Genomic DNA, 14511 nt, shown 5'->3' with positions numbered 1-14511 from the left:
ACCTCTCTGAATCTCAGCTTTCTACTGTGCACATGAGAGTAATAAAGAACCAACCTCGGGCTTCACTGGTGGCGCAGTGGTTGAGAGTCCGCCTGCCGGTGCAGGGGACACGGGTTCGTGCCCCGGTCCGGGAAGATCCCACATGCCGCGGAGCAGCTGGGCCCGTGAGCCATGGCCGCCTAGCCTGCGCGTCCAGAGCCTGTGCTCCGCAACGGGAGAGGCCACAACAGAGAGAGGCCCGCGTACCGCAAAAAAAAAAAAAAAGAGGAACCAACCTCAGACTGTAGGGAAAATGAAATCAGTTGATACACACCACATGCTTAGAACAGAGTCTGGCACACAGCCCTCAATAAATGTTGGATTTTCCCCCTTCTGTTGGGCCTTAAGAGGCCTACATTCCCAAATACAGGCCCTCTAATCTCCCCTGGGATGCTGCTAGAGCCACCTTCCTGATGCTCCATTTCATTCAGTGTCCATCCACTGCTCAACAACATTCCATGGCTCCCCAGTACAATGTCTTTAATCTGGTTGATCAAAATCCCCCATAACTGGGCTCTTGCCAGCCTCCTCTCCCAGGAAGGAGAGAACAAAGGGATGGCAAAACTGAAAAGAGTTTGAGGAGACAAACCTTCAGATGTCAATTGAAACGTCACTTTCTCCAGACCCCCTGAGACAGGTCAGCACCCCTGTTGTTCATTCTTGTAGCATCCTGACCTCCACAGCAGTACCAACCTCAGTCTAATGTGATGATCATTTGTGCTGGGAATATACCACCCATCTCCCCCTCCACATGTAAACTCCATGGGGGCAGAGACTGGTGCTAGGCACGTAGTCCCTTCTCAATAAGGACTTGTTAAATGAATGAAGAGATGGATGACCAGTCAGCAACCTCCCAGGCCAGCTGGGCTGAGGACCCAGAGTTTTTCCTGACAGCCAAGTTCTGGCTCTTAACCACTGAGAGGGCTGCAGAGTTATCGAGGCAGGAGAGTTGAGCACTGGGCCAAGCATCACCAGACACTTGTCACACCCTCAGCCAAAAATTGTATTGCAAACTTGATTTGGGTTCAAGTAACAGCAAGAGTTAATTCTTCTTGCGTGAAGGCGGGTCCCTCGAGCTGTCGGAGATTGTCTGAGGTGAGATGTTGAACTGGGGGGGCTGAAAAGGAGGAAGAGATGGGAGGATGCTAGCAGCCCAGGGTTCTGTCCACTCAGCAAGCATCCAGGCCCTGGGCTTTCATCCAAGCTGGGAACGGTTAACAGCGCTAAGTGGGGCCTGGGTGGGATAAGGAATGAGGAAGCCTCAACTCTGAGACCAGGGGAGGGGACTGTCCTGGTGAGGGGTCGATAAGGCCCACCGCTCCCCCGTGAGCCATGGAGACCCCACCCGCCCTGCTCCTTCTGCTGGAAGAGACAGTTTGCCTCTGGCAGTGGAGGTGGGGGACCACCCCGGATGCCTGGGAGGGCTGGGAGAGCCGGCAAGGTTGTTCCGGCCCATTTCTCCAGGATGGGGATGGGAGAAGCTTGGAGCCCCCTTGCCTGCAATTCCCCAGCTCTCAGGTGGTGCCTGACAGCATGTAGCTTGATTCTGGGAAAGCTTCCATTTTCCAGGGGGTAGAACAGAGGCCCAGAGAGGGTTAGCAGCTGCTCAGAGCCACACAGCAAGTCCTGAGCAGGCAAGCTTCCCAGTTCCCAGAGAACCCTCTCACCTCTGCTACACATGGCGCACGCACACACACACACACACACACACACACACACAGGTTTTCTATTACCTTGCCCCTGCCCATCTCCCCAGCCACATGGCCCACCTCTTCCCCTCCTTCTACTCTGACCCCATCGTGCAGTTTCAAATCCTGGCACCTTTGCCTGAGCTGCCCCTTCTGCCAGTAATGCTCTCTCTCACTGCCCTGTGCCCAGCCATCTGGTAACCTGGTCATCTTTCAAAACCTAGCTCAATTGCCCCTTCCTTCAGTCAGCCTTCCAGGATTGTCCCTTCTCTCCCCACCTACCTGGGAAAGTTGATTGCTCCTTCTGCCAGGTGGGTCTGTACTTGGCCAACACATCCGTCCTTTCTCAAATCACACCGCTTTTTCATTCTGCCATGTGCACACCTGTCTCAGCCTCTGGACTCTGTCACTCCAGTTCCCGACACTAGACCTGACCCTTACTGGAAATGTTTGATGGATTGAGGTAGCCCCCATGCCTGCCCATCCCTCCCCAAGGCCAGCTGTTATGTGAGCTACTAGAAATGGATCAGATACCTCAAAGCCACTGCATATTAGGGCAGTTCAGCCTAGTGTTCAGGAACACAGCCTTTTTTTTTTTTTAATTGAAGTATAGTTGATGTACAATGTTGTAGGAACACAGCCTTTTGAGGTCAGAAAGATCTGGGTTTGAATCCCATCTCTGCTACTTTCTTGCTGTGTGACCTTGGGTAAGGCACTTGCCCTCTCTGGGCTTCCCTTGTCCTTTCTGTAAAATGGAGAACATAATCTCCACCTCATGGTTAGGAGAATTCTCCGAGATGATACATGTTGTATATATGGCATGGGGCTCAGAGCAAGTGCTTAATACATAGTGTTGCCATAACTCTGTGAGTTATTTCTGGAAGCCCATTTCCCTCCATCCTCCCTCCTTGCTCTGGCCTTGTGTCATTCACCAAAGTCCCTGTTCTTGCTGTGTTCTTTTTTTTTTTTTTAAAGGAAGAGTTATTTATTTATTTATTTTGTGTGCTGCGTTGGGTCTTCGTTGCTGCCCGGGCTTTCTCTAGTTGCGGCGAGCGGGGGCTACTCTTCATTGCAGTGCATGGGCTTCTCATTGTGGTGGCTTCTCATTGTGGAGCACGGGCTCTAGGTGTGTGGGCTTCAGTAGTTGTGGCACGTGGGCTCAGTAGTTGTGACATGCAGGCTCAGCAGTTGTGGCACACGGGCTTAGTTGCTTCGCGGCATGTGGGATCTTTCCAGACCAGGGCTCTAACCTGTGTGCCCTGCATTGGCAGGCGGATTCTTAACCACTGCATCACCAGGGAAGTCCCTCTTGCTGTTTTCTTAACAGGGAAGAGGTAAAGCCACGCTGGGTCTGCCACTGCCTGGCTGTGTGATCTTGAGGAAGTGACTTCACCTCTCTGAGCCTCAGTTTCCTCCTCTGTTACATAGGGATGGTAACAGTGCCCACCTGGCAGGGTATTCTGAGAATGAAAGGAGTTAGTGCTTGTAAAGGACCTAGATTAGCACCTGGCACATACTGAGCACTGGCTGGTAAAGACTCAAACTCACCATCGTCTTCTGCCACTTCTTGCTCCATGTGTTTCTCCTCCCATTGCCCACCTCCTCCTCCTGCCTCACCCACAATCTACAGCCAATGACTTGGCCTGTTTTCCCTTCACTGTTAGGAAAACCCAAGGCCTCCGAGATGGCTGGACAAGATCCTTCATGTCCTTAAACCTGCCTCCGTCCTCAAGCACTTCCATGGCCACTGGTATCTGGCTTTTTCTTTAGGGAACCCTCTTCTTCCAGAAGAATCTGGATCCCCAAAATATAAGGCACATGAAAATGGACGTGCTTGGCTAGAGGAGTCAGGGGACAGGGAGACACACCCTTCAATTCCCTGGTTGTCCCCAGGCTCCATCTGAGCACAGCCCCAAACTTCCATTTAATCCATTGACCCTGCCCCCTCCCACCTTGGGAGGGGGGGACTTCTTCATTTTTCATCTTGATATAATGTCATTTCATTTTTCAAATTGAAGTATAGCTGATTTAGAATGTGTTAGTTTCAGGTATATAGCAAAGTGATTCAGTTATACGTATATATATATTCTTTTTCAGATTCTTTTCCATTGTAGGTTATTACAAGTTATTGAATATAGTTCCCTGTGCTATACAGTAGGTCCCTGTTATTTATCTATTTTATATATAGTTGTTTGTTCCTGTTAATCCGAACTCCTAATTTATCCCTACCTGCCCTTTCCCCTTTGGTAACCATACATTTGTTTTCTATGTCTGTGAGTCTATTTCTGTTTTATAAATAAGTTCATTTGTATCATATTTTTAGATGCCATGTATAAGTGATATGGTATGATATTTATCTTTCTCTGTCTGACTTACTTCACTTAGTATGATAATCTCTAGGTCCATCCATGTTGCTGCAAATGGCATTATTTCATTCTTTTTTATGGCTGAGTAATATTCCATTGTGTATACCACATCTTCTTTATGCATTCATCTATCAGTGGACATTTAGGTTGCTTCCATGTCTTGGCTACTGTAAATAGTGCTACAGTGAACAATTGGGGAGCATGTATCTTTTCGGACTAGAGTTTGTGTCTTTTCCAAATATGTGCCATCATTCTGATATCCTTTTAAACTTGCAGAAAAGTAGCAACAGTAGTGCAAGGAACTCCCTTATACCTTCACCCAGATTCTCCAATTATTTATATTTTGCCCCATTTGCTTTATCTTTCTCTCCCTCCCTCTCCCTCCCTCTCTCTCTCTCTCTCTCTCTCTCTCTCTCTCTCTCTCTCTCTGCACATCTTTTCCTGAACCACTCCCATTTTGCTTATGGGAAAACTGAGACCCAAGGAGTTGCTTCTGGCCCCTACCTCTATGGTCCCACATTAGAGGCCCAGAACCTTGAGATCTACAAACCTGTCAAGGGCCTGCAGTGATATTTGAAACCTGAACTCACAAGCAAATCGACTCCAGAACAGCAAAAGGCAACTGCAAAGTCAAAATTAATAAATGTCTGATTAAATGTCTACAACATGTTAGTGAGTCAACTGCCATCCAACAGCACTTGTGTTTAGAAATAGAAAAGCTCAAATCACAAGGACACAAAAAATAATTTATTCTTCATAAACCCCATATATGTGAATTACTTTAATACCTTTTCAGATACTTTTAGGAAAAATGCGTACGTGTAATGGGATCCGTAGCGACATTATGAGGTTTGCCATGGTGTGGGGTGTGGTCCCCATAACGTCAGAGGTCCCGGAACCTTCAAAGGCCTTAAAACAAGCTCTCTTGGTCCATAGTCCCTTGAGTCTTACTCAAATTGGGCATAAAATGAAGATTTTTCCATGTATTTTTACAAAGAGGCTGTATGTACCTTTTTATGTGGGTCATAAAAAATTTTTTTTAATTTAAAAACATGGAGCAACACGAGAAATTCGTCATAGCAACAGGGCTGCCTCTCCTATTTTTAAAAAGTGAGCTCTTCCCTCCTCCTCTTAGTACAGAAAGTTTATTTTCCTGCTGGGGCCTCTGACTCAGAGGCAAGCCCGGAACTCAGTCTGCCGCCTCTGAGGGAGGGCTGGGGGTCCTGCTGACGCTCAGGAGCCCCAGCCTCAGGTCCCCTTCAACTGGCATGTCCTCCAGGCACCCAGATGCCCCTGACATTCCTGGCCAGCCCCGGGGCTTCCCCCACCGTGTTCATCCACAGGCTCCCACCTAGGAATGCATCTTCAGAACAGCCCACCTTGTAGGAGCACAGCTGGACGACTTGAGCTGGTTCTGTAAATATCAAAATACTTCCTGGCCAGTTGGGAAACCCCAGCTACACAGGACCCTCTCCTAGGACCACCCTCTGATCCAAGAACTAAAGGGGTAACAACAGGCAAGCGGTGGGCCCAGAATCTTGACTCAGAGCTGCCTTCTAATTGGTCAGAGCCCACGTCCTCTCAGCCTAAGGACTTGGAGACAGCAACTGACGGAGGTTGAGAGCACAGTGTGAGTTCGAATCCTGCCCTACCACTGATGAGCTGTGTGACCTAAGGCAGGTGGCTTAACCTCTCTGTGCCTCAGTTCCCTCTCACGGGTCATAATAGTGACAGTGAGTTGTGATGGGGATGACTTATGTTAACCCAAATAAGGTACTTAGCATAGTACCTGGCACATCGCAGACTCTCAATAAATGTTTATTATTATTATCATCAACGTCATCATCCTCTCCTACCTCCTATCCTTCATAACACTTTTTGTGACCATCTCTTAGGAACAAAGCAATAAAATCAGAATCTGTCTCCATCAATTACCTGCCGAGTGACCTTGGGCAACTTGCAACACTAATTTCTCACCTATAAAATAGGGATAATAATAGCCCATAATATATTATATTATTATAATATAATAAAACATACTCAGATCTTGGCTTATGATGAGTGTTCCTAAACACTGGCTGTTATTATTATCAGGGGTCAGAAAACTATTACCCATAAGCCAAATATGTAAATAAACAGATTTTGGTTTTGTTTATTTACAAAAACACTGCCTGTTTTTGTAAATAAACATTTAATGGAACACAGCTACACCCATTCATTTATGGATCATCTCTGGCTGCTTTGATGCTATAACCACAGGGCTGAGCAGTTGCAGCAAGAGACCGAATGGCTCACAAAGCCTACAGTGTTTACTATCTTGCCCTTTAAGAGAAAGTTTGCCTGATGTGTGTCATTCATACCTTCTTTAACAGCAATAATTACAGTACAAATACATTTGGTCTCCCTCAGTGGACGATACATGTTAAGATTTGCTTTCCAGGGATCACATAGCAACCCATGGTTGGGTTCCAGTGGTCAAAAACCTCATCAAGTTATTCGAAGTAGTAACATATGGAGAGAGGGTCCCATAGTTTTCATTGGCTACTCAAAGCCTGTGACCCATGAGAAGGACACAGTCACAGGATCAAGAGCATTGAGGAGCTGGCCCGGGTCTAAATCAACGCCCTCCTTTATTTTCCCGGGTTTGCCTGTTCTCAGACAGTCCTGCTCCAGGGCACCAAGACATCGAGGCTTCATTACTAGGGTTTCTCTTTGTGCTGCTTTATTGCCTGTTCTGAAGCAACTGGCTGCCCCCTGGTTCAGAACCCTTCGTGTTCCTTTTGTGTGATGTTGGGGTGAAAGAAAGGGCGGCCCAAGAGCTCATTTGGAATTTGACAGAGGACACCTGTGAATTATTCACCCCAGAAAGATGTCTTCCTATGTCTGACTGGATTCACTCCTTTGGAGGCAGACGGGAGAACCTGCCATTCCTCTTCGGTGGAACAGGATTTTGGTGATGTGGTGTGGAAAACCGCACACAAAGTAATTTGTGGACCTCCCAGATCTGGAGGATCTTGGTGGCCACGCCCCTTGGCTTTGTTTCATGCCCACAGATGTAACGCATTGGTTTTGGTTTCCACTCTTTGAGGCGTGTTGGTTCCCAAAACCCTAACTGGGCTCTGATGTCCATCTAAAATACCAGGCTGGACTCAGCAACCCGCAGCCCCTGCCTTGACTGGAGGTCATCATACCTGGTGCACCCTGACACCACCGCCGCCTACATGTCCCCTCTTCAGCTCTGTCACCCTTGTTTCTTCCTGACATGCTGTCAGTGAGAGCCAGAGGACAAACACCCTGCTGAGATTCAGCAGATGTCCCCAGGGTAGCCCAGGTCAAGTAAGGACAGAAGCTCCTCCCCCAGATCGCAGGCTCCGTGAGGGCCGGGACCACGTCTGTCAAACTTCCTGCTAAAGCTGGAGCATCTCAAGCAACCCCAGCAGAGAACCTAGGAACCGATGTTCAGATGGCAAAGTCTACAAGTCCTGCAGTATGAGGAAGGAAATCCTTGATCCGGAGTCAAGCTTCAGGGTGTTACATAATTATAATAACACAAATATGACACGGCATCTTTTTTTTCTCACTTACTGGAATATAACAGTGACTCTGAACTTGGGATCCATGGCCCCCCCTAGGAAATCCATTGGTGGTCTCTCAGGTGGACATAAACACATAAAATCACGTGTGTGTGGGCACAGATTTTTCTTGGGGGGGGTGCTTGTCCAGCTTTTTCATCAGATTTTCAAAAGAGTTCCAGAACCTGAAATGGTTGTAAATATGAGATCATAAATCTGATGCATAGCTCCATCCGTACTGTCTCGTACTGTAGCCAGTGCGTGATAGGTGCTCAAGACATGTTGGCTGAACGAATCATTCACTGAATGACCATTTCAAACCACGGGTTGCCAAACTGATAATCAGATTTTTCCAATTTTCCAATCTGGAATTTGGGAATCACTTGAATGGATTCTTTTTCTGTCCCAGGAAGGGAGAGGTACATTAATGATGCAAAGAAGAATGAGCATCGAGTGACATTAAAGGGTGCCCACTGCCGGCCAGCCAAGTGTTCTCAGAGCTGCCATTTCCTGCTCCAAGCACTGAAGCAGCTCCCCAAGGAACTTTACAAAGAAGATGCTTTCTCGTCCCAGACAGCTGTGTGCACACAAAAGTAATGAAACTGCATCTCTTAAAAGACAGTCTGGGATCTAATTAGCCATCTCTTCTACCTAGACTTGCCTCTGATCAACCCCCAAATTTTTTCCCCAGACCAGCTAGAAAATACACATCTTAAAATTCAGTGAATTTGGTAAAGAAGTCTTCCTTTGTAAATAATAGTACCAGAGGCTGCATTGACTAGGCACTCGTATGCATTATAGGGATGGGTGGTGGGCAGAGGAAGGTACACGGGACCACTACTTTTTTGGAAAGCAATCTTGTAAGAGGCGTCAAAGCATTCACAGTCTTAGGCAGAATAACTGCCCTTCCAGGATTTTGTCCCAAGAAGAGCATCAGACTTGTGACAAAGATTTCTTCACGGAAACATACAGCTTAACATGATTAAGAACAGCAAAGAAACTGAAAACAATGCAAGTCTTCAGCAGCAGGTGTTAAACAAATTGTAGCATACTAATATGAAACATTAAATCAAGTAAAGTCATGTCTTGAAAATACTCTTGAAACTTCATAAAAATTTTAAAAATTTTGTTCTTCAAAGGATATCATCAAGAAAGTGAAGACAACCCACAGAATGGAAGAAAATATTTGCAAGTCATACCTGATAAGGGACTTGTATTTGAATATTAAAAGAGCTTTTATAACTCGTGTCTTTTATATTTATATATAACCCAAATTAAAGATGGGCAAGTGATTTAAATAGACATGTCTCCAAAGAAGATATACAAATCGCTAATAAGCACATGAAAAGATGCTCAATATCGTTAGTCATTAGGGAAACGCAGATCAAAACCACAGGGAAATACCATTTCACACCCACTAGGATGACTGTAATAACAAGTGTTGCAGAGGATGTGGAGAAAAAGGAGCCTTCACACACTGCTGATGGGAACATAAAATGATGCAACTACTTTGGGAAAATAGTCTAGCAGTTCTAAAAAGGAGAAACAGAGTTACCATAGAACCCAGCAATTCCACTCCTAGGGATACACCCAAGAGAAATGAAAATGTATGTCCACACAAAAACTTAGACTCAGATGTTCACAGCAGCACTATTCATAATAGCTGAAAAGTAGAATAAACAAAATATGGTCTGTCCATACAATGGACTATTGTTTAACAATAAAAAGGAAATGAGGTACTGATAACTGCTACAATGAGGAGGAACTTAGAAGGTATTTTGCTGAGTGGAAGAAGCCAGATACAAAGAGCCACATAGTGTAGGATTCCATTGATATGAAATATCAAGAAAAGGCAAATCTAGAGACAGAAAGTAGATGAGTGGTTGTCAGGGGCTGGAGGAAAACAGAGAATGACAGCAAATGCATACAATGTTTCTTTTTGAGGTAATGAACATGTTCTAGAATTGCCTCTGGTGATAGTTGCACCAAAATAGTATGTGTTGTGAACATACTAAAAACCAGTGAAATAAGCACTTTGGGTGAATTGTATGTGAATTATATCTCAACAAAGCTATTTTATTTGTATTATTACACAATGAATATCATTTATTAAGTGTATCACATATAAATGTATATTGATAATATAAATATATATAAATATAGATTAAGTATATATATGTAATGTGTAAATATATATTAAGTAAATGATGCTTGGTGAATATTATATAAAAACACTCTCTTGAAATAGCAGACTGATAACTTCTCAGACCTATGTATCAAATGGTAAAGAAGAATGAATGCACAGCTCTGAGGGTCTGGGGTAGAGCTTAAGCCACTGGAACATTTTTCTCAGAAGCTTCATATTTTAGTTACAAAATTCCAGCACATTTTGCCTTCCACTTCAAAATATGGCCATGTTAATTTTAATATAAAAAATTATTTTCTCCAAATCCATGATAAAAGCAGATATAAAGCTCTATGTACAGGATGGGAGTACACAAGGGGGGGGGGGAAACAGAAATGCATAGGTCTGGAGAGAAAAAAGACTAGAAGGAAATATGCCAATGTATTAGCAGTGGTTATCTCCAGGTTGTGGAATTGCAATCTTTTAAAGCTTCCTGACACCTTTTTTCCTTTTCCATATTCACAGTGGATGTTGCATAATATTAAAGAATAAACTTTTTTTTTTTAGTCCAACAGATGACACCCGGGAGGGAAGACATCAGGCAATGTTTTTCTGGGGATGCTTGGCCTGGCCCTCCCTCTGGTGGGAGCACACTCACACCCCTGGGATCAGAGCTGGGCCGAGTGGAATAATACATGCCGTCATGGAGGCTCCCGGCATCCCTTGCTTTCTGCAGGTGCTGGCGGAGAATATGGACTTCTTTCCAGAGGAGAGATGAGACCAGAAGCTTTGCAAAGTTCTGGGAATAAAGACAAGCAAGATCATCGTTATGTGACAACAGCTGGAGGAAGTAAATAAGGACTGGACCAGATGTCAGGGACGGAGCTCTGAACTGGGTGGACGCCAGGAGACAGATGTGAGTTCGAGCTCCTGCTCTACCTCCAACAGGCTGGATGACCTTAGTCAAGCAAGTCACCATCTCTCTCCAGGCCTCAGTTTCCCCCTCTTTAAAATGAGGCCACTGGGTCCTAGTTCTGATGGTTTGTGATTCTGTGGTCTCACATCTGCCATCTCTCCTTCTACCATCCATGTAACAAACAACTGGAAGCTCTTCCTACTGACAGCCCAGTACAGCCCCTGCCCCAGGAATCTCGAGGGCCATTCTGCCCCCAAAGGCAATCTCTAAATTGAGTGACACTTTTCAATCCACCTAATTGAAGAAGACTTTCCAAAGAAGGCAGTGTGAGCAAATGGCATCCCCACCCTCTGCACCCCTGAACCTGGTCAAGCGTGAGGATATTTCTTGAGCATCAACCAGCACTGGTTCTGTGCCAGTGAGTAAGACACACACTGTCCTGTTTTCTCGGAGCATATAGGATCAACCATAACTACCAATTACAGACGCTGTCTCCTGCTCCAGAGGGGGATTCACGTACAATACTTTCTTTTTTTCTTTTTTTTTTTTTTTGCGGTATGCGGGCCTCTCACTGTTGTGGCCTCTCCCGTTGCGGAGCACAGGCTCCGGACGCACAGGCTCAGCGGCCATGGCACATGGGCCCAGCCACTCCGCGGCATGTGGGATCTTCCCGGACTGGGGCACGAACCCGTGTCCCCTGCATCGGCAGGCGGACTCTCAACCACTGCGCCACCAGGGAAGCCCACAATACTTTCTTAATAAGCTTTCACATCAACACTTGGAGGCTGATCCCATTATTCACATTGTACAGGTAAGAAAATTGAGGCCAGAGAAGTGAAGTGCTCAGCCCAAGGTCACAGATCAAACAAATGGTAAAACCAAGGTTCCAACCCTGGTCAGTTATACGTCCAAGGTACCTGTGATTTATCAGTGGTTTTTCTTTTTTTTTTTTAGTTGAAGTATAGTTGATTTACAATGTTGTGTTAATTTCTGCTGTACAGCAAGTGATTCAGTTATACATATATATATTCTTTTTCATATTCTTTTCCGTTATAGTTTGTCATAGGATATTGAATGTAGTTCTCTGTGCTATATAATAGGACCTTGTTGTTTATCCATCCTATATATAATAGTTTGCATCTGCTAATCCCAAACTCCCAATCCACCCCTCCTCCAACCCCTCTCCAGATTTAGCAGCCACAAGTCTGTTCCCTATATCTGTCGGTGGTTCTTAACTTTGCTGTTTAGGCAGAACAAAAGACCCTAAGACCCACCTGATCTCGACCTTGGTAATGTCGTAAGAAAGACCTGGAGAAAAACAGAATGTTACAATAAACTTGACGCTGAAGCATCAGACTTGCTATTGACTTTATAAGAGCAAGCTATGAGCTTGTACAAATGAATTTACATGATAAAAAATACCCGATAATATGAAACAGACACAAAATACATGTGGAATCACAACGTGAGGAAATTATTTTTTCCAATTCTCTTTCAACCCTTCTAATTACACCTAGGAAAAAGTCTCCATTTGGTGCTAACAGGTCTTCAACATCTTCTCCAACACTTGCCAATTTCCCTCTATAACAAAGAAAGAGCAGGCTTCAGGCTCAGAGCCCACAGGCAACAGTATCCAGCTAACATTTAATAATATTGTTTTATTGTTTATGGGGGGCGGCGATATTTTATGGTTACCTCCTATTCGAGGAAAGTGATAACTGGTTTTCTATTTACTGTGGTCATATAAATTTTCCTTTTGAGCTACATTTACTGATTTTTTAATGAATAACTTTACTCACATTTTTTAATGAGTAGATTTAAAGAAAAATATTAAATTCATGACACCATAGAGGTGGTATACAAGCAGGGCAAAAATAAAAAAGGTGGCGTTGGAACAATTGAGGCTTGAGAAACACTGCCCCATGAAATTAAAAATAACCCAGCCATGTAATTTTATTGTCCTGAAAGTATATTGCAAGTTACCTAAATAGCACAAATTCACAGTAGCCCATCACGATTAAAGCAGATTTTTGAGGGCTTATGTATGCAGTTTCTGTAGCAACAGAGATATAACTGAATCATATTCAAACCACTAGACCTATGTCTAATTATTGGAAAATTGTAGACCTAAGAAACACAGCTATGCCTCACTGCACACTACAGGTTTGACCGAACACCTCATGGTAATTGGGTTAGCCCCATCTACATAGAAGCCATGTGGAAAGGAAGAACCCTCCCCCCCAACTGTGGCACCCTCCACCACCTGTGTATGTGGAATTACATTTATTCATTCACTCACTCATTCAGTCATTCAACCATTCATTGCAATGTTTACCTAGCCCCTGTGATATGCACTGGAAATACAAGGAAGGACTGCAGCGAGCCTCCAGTCCAGAAGGGGGCGCCAGACATGAAGCCCAACTTCACATGCCTGAGCGCCTAACTGCCAAGTGGGCTCTGAAAAGCACATCGTCCTTTGAAAACAAGTAACAAAGGAACTTGCCTACCCTATGGGTAGTCAGGGAAGGCTTCCTGGAGGTAGTGACCATCAAGTTGCAACCTAAAGAAGGAATAGGAGTTAACTACGGGAGGTGGGAGAAGAGAGGGATAAAAGGGCAGGTGTGTCCATGTACGTGGAAGAACTTTCAGGTCCCACGTGCCCCTCCCAAAGTGAGCATCTCACCCTGGTGCCATCACCCAAGCGTGATCCTTGGATTCAAAGATACGTATTTCATGTCTTGAGCCTAAATGCAAGCCAGCAAGTGTATCTGTTCTTCAGTGGGGAAACGGCTATCCAATCCCAACACTGAGGAAAAACAGAGATGGTGAGTGGGTCTCCAACACCAGCCTCCCTGTGGGATTTGAAAGAGTGATTCTGACCACTCAGAACTTTTATCTTAGGCAACAACATGGTGGATCTCAGCCAGGGCTGCACTTGGAACTCTGGGAAGTTTTCAAGTCTGCAAGCCAGGCCAGGCTCAGGCACAACCAAGCCATGCCCAGGCAATTAACTTAGACTCCCTGGGGGTGGGGTCTGGTGACCAGTAAAGTGTAAAGCTCCCCAGAGGAGTCCAACTTGTGGCCCAGGCTCAGAACCACATAGGGAACCTAGCCTTATGGGGGATTCAAATCTAGAAAAACATACTGAGCACCTACCACGCACCAGACGTTGAGCAGGGGGCAGGGTGGAGGGTGGTGGATGGTGAGAATCAAATACCCTGTCATTTAAGAATCACTATGGGGACTTCCCTAGTGGCACAGTGGTTAAGAATCCGCCTGCCAATGCAGGGGACACGGTTTCAAGCCCTGGTCTGGGAAGATCCCACATGCTGCAGAGCAACTAAGCCCATGCACCACAACTACTGAGCCTGCGTGCCACAACTACTGAAGCCCAAGCACCTAGAGCCCGTGCTTCGCAACAAGGGAAGCCACCACAATGAGAAATCCATTCCGCAAAGAAGAGTAGCCCCCTAGAGAAAGCCCACGTGCAGCAACGAAGACCCCATGCAGCCATAAATAAATAAATTTATTTTTAAAAAAAAAAAAAACAGCCTTGGAGGCTCTCCTGCTGCGAGCCCTTGTTTCTAATTAATCACCCATCCTTGGCAAATCAATTGTGCCTGTTTCACAAGCAGTACTCCAAGGGCGAGAGGTGGGGTGGGAGCTGGAGCAGAGGTCATTGGAGCTGACTCCCAGGGTAGTGAATTCGTGGGGAGGGGACAGTGGAGTCAGCCCTGACCTATTCAGCAGGGCCAGAAAGGAATGGATCAGGGGACAGGAATGCTTGCAGAGGCCAGGCTGGTCA

This window comes from Mesoplodon densirostris, chromosome 15 (assembly GCF_025265405.1).
Source record: "Mesoplodon densirostris isolate mMesDen1 chromosome 15, mMesDen1 primary haplotype, whole genome shotgun sequence".
NCBI lineage: Eukaryota > Metazoa > Chordata > Mammalia > Artiodactyla > Ziphiidae > Mesoplodon > Mesoplodon densirostris.
This window is presented reverse-complemented; position numbering follows the sequence as displayed.